The sequence below is a fragment of the Alligator sinensis genome, unplaced genomic scaffold, assembly GCF_000455745.1.
Source record: "Alligator sinensis unplaced genomic scaffold, ASM45574v1 scaffold301_1, whole genome shotgun sequence".
Taxonomy (NCBI): domain Eukaryota; kingdom Metazoa; phylum Chordata; order Crocodylia; family Alligatoridae; genus Alligator; species Alligator sinensis.
The window spans coordinates 746,842-754,826 of record NW_005842035.1 but is presented as its reverse complement, the minus strand read 5'-3'; the positions used below and the strand labels follow the sequence as shown (position 1 = coordinate 754,826).

General features: G+C 52.1%; 1 protein-coding gene across 24 annotated transcripts in view; it reads left to right on the top strand.

Annotated features, from left to right (window-relative positions):
- LPP (LIM domain containing preferred translocation partner in lipoma) overlaps positions 1-7,985 on the top strand; it is a 432,466-nt gene that overhangs the window by 84,950 nt on the left and 339,531 nt on the right. For 2 of the 24 annotated variants that reach the window (XM_025202688.1, XM_025202694.1), the window contains exon 1: positions 4,295-5,181. The exons of 21 other annotated variants lie outside the window; for them this stretch is intronic. The gene's annotated coding sequence lies outside the window, so the exon portion shown is untranslated. Of the gene's footprint in view, positions 1-4,294; positions 5,194-7,985 lie in introns of those variants that run through there. One more of the 24 variants, XM_025202686.1, reaches the window with a different exon arrangement.

Sequence of the window (7,985 nt, the reverse complement as noted above, 5' to 3'; positions counted from 1 at the left end):
GCTGAACAGCCTGGCCCTGGGACAGGTACGTACCGAATGACATCATGCACCTCTTCCTGCCCTGTTTGGAGGCTGTGATGACGCAGTCAGTCACTGATTTCACATTTTTGGCCTTTTTGTACCAGTGTCTCCTGGGCCAGGGAGCATCCTTGCCATCGTTGGTCTGTCAGGAAGTTGCCTGTATCGTGGTGGTATCGTGTCTATGTGACTGGTCCGAGCGCTTGCAGGTGGTCAGTGGGAATATCCCTTCTTCAGATTAAAAGGGGTTAGGGAGGGAAAGGGTGTCAACATCTGATTTGAAAAGGCTGCATTGATTTTTAAAGGCTGGGTCCTCATAGGATCATAAAAAACGAGGGTTGGGGGGGACCTCAGGGAGTCACATCTACTCCAACCCCCTGCTTCAAGCAGGACCAGCCCCAACTTCATCATCCCAGACAAGGCTTTGTCTACCCGGGTCTTCAAAAGGATGGAGAGTCCACAACCTGTCTAGGTAACCTTTTCCAGTGCTTTACTACGCTGCTAGTGAGGAAGTTTTTCCTAATATCCAACCTCAATTTTCCTTGCTGCAACTTGAGCCCATTGCTCCTTCTGTCATCTGCACCACTGAGACCAGCCCAGCTCCATCCTCTTTGCACCCCCCTGCAGGGAGGTGAAGGCTGCTATTCAATCCCTCCTTGGTTTTCTCTTCTGCAGACTCAATCAGCCCATTTGCCTCAGCCTTTCTTTTCCTTCTGCAGAGTTTGTGCAGCTGTGGTTGGTAGGAAGGGACTTTTGCATATGGCCATTGGGTATGGCGATCGGGCATCCCCTCTGTGACTTGCCCCCCTAGACTCCCCCTCTCTAATGCTGCATTTTAGTGAAGAACAGTCTCCTTTCCTCCCAGGGTTACACGCGGAGACGGTGGAGGGACAGCGGTTGGCACGTGCCAGTATGGCACTGCTTGAACATTTAACCTGGGATGGTGCGATGCCAGCGAACGTTGGCATTTGGTCATGGTGCTACCACGCCGATAGGGCCCGAAGTTAGAGAGGACGTAGGCTGCCGAGATTTAGTTTCATCTCGCCTGGGCTCCGTGCGTCAGAGACCAGCGGCTTGATGGGAGTTTACAAAAGGCGAATGAGGCATTTTCCCAGGGGAGGAGAGAGACCGATACAGCCTTTCATTCCCCCTTGTTAATCTAATGGGCTTTTAATGATCAGAACAAGGAGAAAATGGAAGCGGATCCCAGGAGCCCTGGATAAACCCCTGGATGCCCTGAGGATGAAGTGGAGACCCTACAAACCCCAGGTCTTGTAAAAGACCCCACGGCCTTTTTCCTAAAAGCAAACGGCTTACTCTGTTCTTGGCTATGACTTTTCCTCCCCGTTTTGGAGGGGCCTAGGTGGTTCCCAAAGGGCCTTGCTGATTTAGGAGCCCACCTGTAGCACCCGGCGTCTCCTCCATTGCTCATTGTCCTGAAAAACGCAGAGAGCTTCTGGTGACATCCCTATTCAGCCTCGTCTTTTTAAAACACGGGGAATAAAACAACACCCAGAACTGCCATCAACTCCGGGCGACAAGGAGAGGGGCCGAAAAATGCAGGGAAAAAGAAGATAAAAAGTTTAATGAACTTTCTTCATGAGAATTTTGACAACGTTTTTATGACGAAGAAAACCATTTTTTGATTGTAAACGTTTTTTTGAATTATTTCCCCGCCCCCCTGGGGCTGTAGTGACCAGCCTAAAGGAGGGTAATTCCCTTGTTGGCATTGCTAAGTCCTCACCAGCTAACCTTTTTTTTCCTTCTAAGTAGTTCATTGATCTCTTGATGTCCGAGCGATCCCCTGCGCTCGGCACGCACATCTCTTCAGGCTGATCTTGGATGATCGGGGCTGGTTCTGCTTGGAGCAGGGGGGTGGACTAGATGGGACCTCCCGCGGCCCCTTCCTTTTCCGGGCTTCTGCGATCTCCATAGTCGTTTGGGTGGAAAAAGTCGCAAAGCCAGCATTTTGCTGCACGACCTTCTGCTCAAACGGCGGGCCGGAGCAGGGTAGTTGCGAGACGGCGTTGCCTCGAGTTGTCTTTCCAGGAGCAGATAGACAACCGGCCTCCTTGGAGAAACGCACGGCCGCTTTTGGCGTACCGTTTCCTCCCCGTCCCGCTGAACTCTTGATTAGAAAGAGCTGCCCTTCAGTCCTCCCACTGGTTTTTGCAGCGAGCTCACATGGGCCTTACTAATCCTTTCCCTTTGCTTTGAACCCGTCTTCTCGTACCATTGACGGCTCTGGAGACGCTCCAGGCGCGTTACTCACTTATTCCAAGAAGTTTTTAGGGCCGGGTGGTTTGGAGAAGCCTTTTCCAGGGGCGCGCTCGGAGCTCCCTGCTGCAAGGGGGTGTAGAGGTGTGGGGTCTCTCCGGCTGCTCGTCAGATGCTGGATCCCTTCTCCTCTAACTAGGAAATGCCATTGCCGCTCGAGCGGGGAAGGGGGAATGCAAAGTTGCTCCTGATGGCAAACAACCTTCTCGCTAATCATTGCAGCCCTCGGGAATTTGTGCTCTTTTTTTTTTTTTTTTAAGTTGTCACGGCTGTTTTTAATCCCTGACCCCAATAAAGTCACGCAGTGTTAACACAGACAGCAGAGCAGCTGAAGTTACAGCTGTGCTACAGGCTCTGTTTCTCATTTGGGCTTCTTATTTATGGGGATCAAACTTTTTTCCTCCCCTCCCCCTGCCTTTACGTCCTGAAAATCCCAACCCCGTTCATTCAAACGCTTGAGTCTGTGCTGAGGAGCACAAAGGTAGGCATCCAGGTGTGCAAGTTGGGAGCAATGGATGCTGCCCAGCACCTGCCAGGCAGATTAGGGGTAGGCAGGTGATGCTTCTTGCTCCCCTCCAAGGCGCTGTCTTCCGCGGTAGAGCTCAGCATTGAGATAACCGCTGAACGAGGCCGTCCTTAAGAAGCCACATGCAGCTGATGCAAGCTAGCTTGTGGTTTATTAGCATTTAATTACTCGAGGGGGGAATGTAACAGGTAATTACACTTCCCCCACCTGAATGGTTGGTGCCCTCCGCCACCTTGCAGAGCGCACGCGGGCTTTTGATGGCTACTAATCTCACCCAAAAGGCGGTGGCTCATCCAGACTTCAAGGCGATGTCGATTCGGGACGAAGAGCCCCCGCGACTGATTCGGTCATTACGCGTTTCCCCCCGCCCAGTCCTTGCCTGTTGCATGCGGCATTTCCCATCCAAGGATGGATATTGTCCATTTGGAGCGGAGACAAGTAAGAGTAGATTGGCTCGTACCGAATGGCTTTCCACAAAGTCGGTGGGGACCTTCAGTTGTGTCAGAAGACAAGGGGGGACCTGCAGGAAGATTCGAGGATGAGAGCTGACCTGGTCAATGGAAATGCTCTTTTGCATGCGGCGCGAAGAAGAGGGGGAGCTCTTGGCCACAGGAATGAGCTGAGGTCAAGAACCTCAGGCTCCGAAAAGGGCCAGGCATTTATGTGGGTAGGAAAGGACTATCCCAAGTGGTCATAATTAGGACTAGTTCACAGAAAGGGACCATTTGCATCCACTATGTTTGCAGGCAAGCATGAGGACCAAAACGGTGGGCCTTACGCTACTGTCTGATTGAAAGGTCTAATGCAAGGGGCAGGTGGCCAGCTACTTGCGTACCGTGGGGGCTGCATCTGCCATTGAAGCACCTAAAACTGGCTACGGTCATCAGAGACAGGGCACTGGTCTAGGTGGGCTGTGTTTTTGCATGCTTGGAAATTTCCTGGCCAGTTGCAAGCTGGCTTGGCTTGGGGGTTGCACCGAGCTGCAAGGAAAGCTGTGGGGCTGCGTGCTTTCCCGGTGGCTGAAGAATTAGCAGCAATACCGGGGGGCTTTTTCGGCACAGCTCTCCTTGGTCCCCAAGTAAGAGGTGATGGGGAAAGAATAGGGTCAGTGGCCAAAGTGTTTCTGCGATGACTTCCCTGCCCAGGTTTAGTGCTTCACCGTGAGAGCTCTGCTGGTCTTTGAGTTGGATCGAGCCCGGGTACAATTCTCCAGGCTATCGTTACCACCATCCTTGATTGCAGAGTGAGAACTTCCCACCCGTATATCAAAAGGACTTAAATTACAAGGGGTAAATGCAGAGTCTCTTTGGTTTCCTCGTTGCAAGGATTTTCTGATGTTGGGGGAAACGGGGCTGTCTTACTTTTTTTCCTTTTTGGTCCCATGAAGTTTGGAGGGGTTATGAAGATGCAGCCTAGAGGCATCCCAGAAGCTGTAGGAAACCATGACTATGTACCACATTGGTAGCCTTTTGAATCCTAGGCATGGAAAACATGGTCAGCAGCCGTCAAGGACTTCACTCATGCTGAGCTAGATTTCCCCGGGGTCCGACTTTTGAGTGCATATCCCGCTGGTCAAGATGCACGGACTAGATATCCAGCTCTGCGGGCAGGCGGCTTTTGTGGGCTGACGGACAGAGCAACCCCCTCGTTCGAGCGGGCGAACCGGGGCCCGGACACACACAGGGCCCAAAAATGGTAATTAAAAAATTATTATGATCGTTATCTCTGGCAAAGGGGGGCCCCGATACAAAAAGTTTGCCAGGAGTCTGCAGGCCACGTATTAAAGGCAAGGCTGCTGTTTTTTATGTGCAGATGCGACGTGGGCTCTGCCCTGCAGCCCTAAAGCTTCAGTGGCTTAGGATTGCACCCCATAAAGGGGTTACTGCATGCCTGTGTGCACCTCTCTGCATGCAACCTCGGTCGGCTGGCCCAGCTCGATCCTAGGCTTCTCCTTCCCTCCTCGATGGCTCGCTCAGCATGCATTTTCCTAGATGGATCTGCCGGATTTCCAGCAAAGACAAACAAAGTTGGAAGTCCAGAGGCTTTCGACGCACGCAGCAGTGCTCTGTGACCCAGCCTCCCGTGCTCCGCTCCATATACGGCGAAAACAAGGGAACAGGAAAAGGGAGCGCAGCTCGAATACCAGACATACAATGCATTCCTCGCAGCTGCACGCTCGGAGCTGGCTTTCCCCACAACGTGGACCCTCTCCATTCAGCCCTCGTACTGTTCAGCGTCCGGAGGGAGGTCTGCATCCGTAGCACGGGCTGCCATCGCAGGAAAGTTAATTCCTTTCTCTGTGAGCGCTTTGGGCCAGATTGTCCTGACGTTTGCAGGGCCTCCTGGCCAGCTGCAAGCAGGTATATGCTGCGGTGAGATTTTCTGTTGCCTTGCTTGACCTAGAAATCAATCCGATTTACCATCCTTCCCCTTTATATCCTATTTCCCCTGAACAGCATCTTTCTGGGGGCCGTAGGTGGAGGGCGGAGGAGGGAAAGTCAAGCCGGAGATGACTTCATTCGTGATCTCACTCGAATCTTCCCTTTTGTTAGGCCCCGATTGAGTAACTTGAACCTATAAATGGTCTAGTCGAATTCAGCGAGGGGAATTGGGCACATCCGTGCGTGACTCATTGTGCCGTCAGACCCTTTGCTGGTGGGCCCAGGGGTTGGGTGCAGCTTGGAGAGGTTGGATCTGAGCCCTTTAGTCTGCAAAAGAGAAGACCGAGGCGGGATTTGAGAGCAGCCTTCAGCTCCCTGCAGGGGGTTGCAAAGAGGATGGAGCTGGACTGGTCTCAGTGGTGCAGCTGAAAAAAGGAGCAATGGGCTCAAGTTGCAGCAAGGAAAGTTGAGGTTGGATGTTAGGAAGAATTTTCTCACTAGGAGGGTGATGAAGCACTGAAACAAATTACTCGGAGAGCTGCTGGACTCTCCATCCTTGGAAGTTTTGAAGACCCAGGTAGACAAAACCTTGGCTGGGATGATGTAGTTGGGGCTGGTCCTGCTTGGACTGGAAGTGTTGCCACCGCCTTGTGCTGGATCTCTTCTATGTATTGGGAAGAAGCCCAGCGGGGAAGCTGAGGAATTAGCCAGCATAAGCTGTTTCTCTTTCAATTGCAGGCTTGTTTTTGGCCCAGAGGCAAGGTTAGATGAGGAAGAAGCTATTCTTGAGAAAGCCAAGCAGTGATTCAAGTGTATTAGCCAGTCCACACCCAGAAGCGCAGCTGAAATCCAACCGTGGCTTCTCGTCGCATCGTGTGACCTTGCAACAGGGCCGTGCAATGCTTTCCCTGGTGCAGCGAATGACACGGACCGCAGCAGCGTTGTTCTAGTCTTGACAGGCGAGCGTGTTTCTGGTGAGGTGTCTTTTCACCCACGAGACCTTATGACGAAGCAAAGGTTTGCAGCCACAGGCCTTGAGAGACGCACAGAGGACTGGAAGGTCAGAGCTTTTGATGCAGAAGGGACCCAAAGTGCATTGTAGACTCAGGGCTGGATTCAGACCTTCCTTAGCTCTGCGCAGCCTGGGCACTTCATTGGTGAAGTGGTCCTTTGGTAAAACTGGTGCACGTGAGACCACGTGGACCCAAGTACATGCTGGACTCGGACAGTGGCGCTCTTGCTTGGTAGCTGCTTGGCTGCATTCATCCTTCTTGGTAGCACCGGTGGGAGCTTTTTGGTCGGATCGGGTGTTGGCTGGTTTCCTTCACCTGACCTCACTATAGCACATCTCCCCTTTTAATGCTCCCAGAAGTAGAAGCTGATTTTTTTTTCAAGGTGACAGTGCAGCAAATTGACTAACTTTGGCATACCGTCTTCTAATGAACTCTTCTCCTGGTCCCACCGGGGGATATTATAATGAGGTTAGAGCTTATGATCTATTCATATGATGGTGGCAGCACCCAGGAGCCCTCCGTTGAGATAGACAATGAGGGTTGGAAGAGATCCCAGGAGGTCACATCTAGTCCACCCCCTTGCTCAAAGCAGGACCAGCCCCAACTACATCATCCCAGACAGGGTTGGTCTAACTAGGGTTAAGGACCTCCAAGGATGGAGAGTTCACCATCGCTCTGGGTAACCTGTTCCAGTGCTTCAGAGACAGTTTTTCCTAATATCCAACCTCAACTTCCCTTGCTGCAGCTTGAGCCCATTGCTCCTTCTGTCATCTGCCCCCACTGAGACCAGCTCAGCTCCGTCCTCTTTGCAGCCCCCCTTCAACGAGGGGCCCTCAGTGGTCCGGGCACTGTTCAGATGTGCAAGAGACGTTGGATCTGCTTTGCATTTCCATCCTCTTTCCCCCACTGCTACCCTGTCTGGACTGATCAGGGCCCGGTCTGCTTGAGACCAACTTCTTCCCGGGGCTGCGACGTCTCCTGAGCCTGCCCTGGGAGTGCTTGACAGTGGGATTTGCACCCCTGCTCCTTTCCTGAATGCATACCAGTCATTCTCCCTAGTTGGATCCAGTGCTTTTTGAATCTGGTGCTCGCTGCCATTAAAACTGGTGGACATATTTTTAATAGGGGGAGTCAAAATGATTTGCCACGTGTAAGCCGGTTTGCTCCTGGATGGCACACGTGCTTCTTGATTTGAAATAGTCATCGTTGCTCCTGTCAAATGGGTGCTGCAATATTGCTGTCTATGGTTTTGTTTTAACATAGAAAAAGAACGAGATCTCTTTGAGGACCCCTTCTGCTCAAACATTTCAGGGCACGAGGAGTTTTGACTGAGCACACGGGTGCTTTTTTTTGCAACGGTGAGAATTTCCAAAGAGAAAAAGGCACGTTTTACACGAGCTGGTCGTAAAATGAACATTTAAAGCAGCTCTTAGCATCACTTCAAAGGAGAAGCATAGGGAGTAGACCGGCATCTGTTGGAGATGCTGCCGCAGGCTCGTTTCACACCTTCCTTTCAGAGCATCTCTCCGCTGTCTTTCCCATTTCCAGATTGGACCAGGGACGTCCTTCAGGGAGCTGCAGCGCTGGTGAGATCCCATCTGGTTCTGCCTTTCTGCACAGCGCCAGCCCCCTGCATTTCCTCGCTGTCCTCTGAGACCAGGCACGTCAGCCGGCACCCAAAATAGCAATTCCTTTGGGCCGTGTTAGAAGGAAGAGGGCGTTTCATTGCGACAGGTCGCAGCATCGCACGGCACCGAAGCCCTTAATACA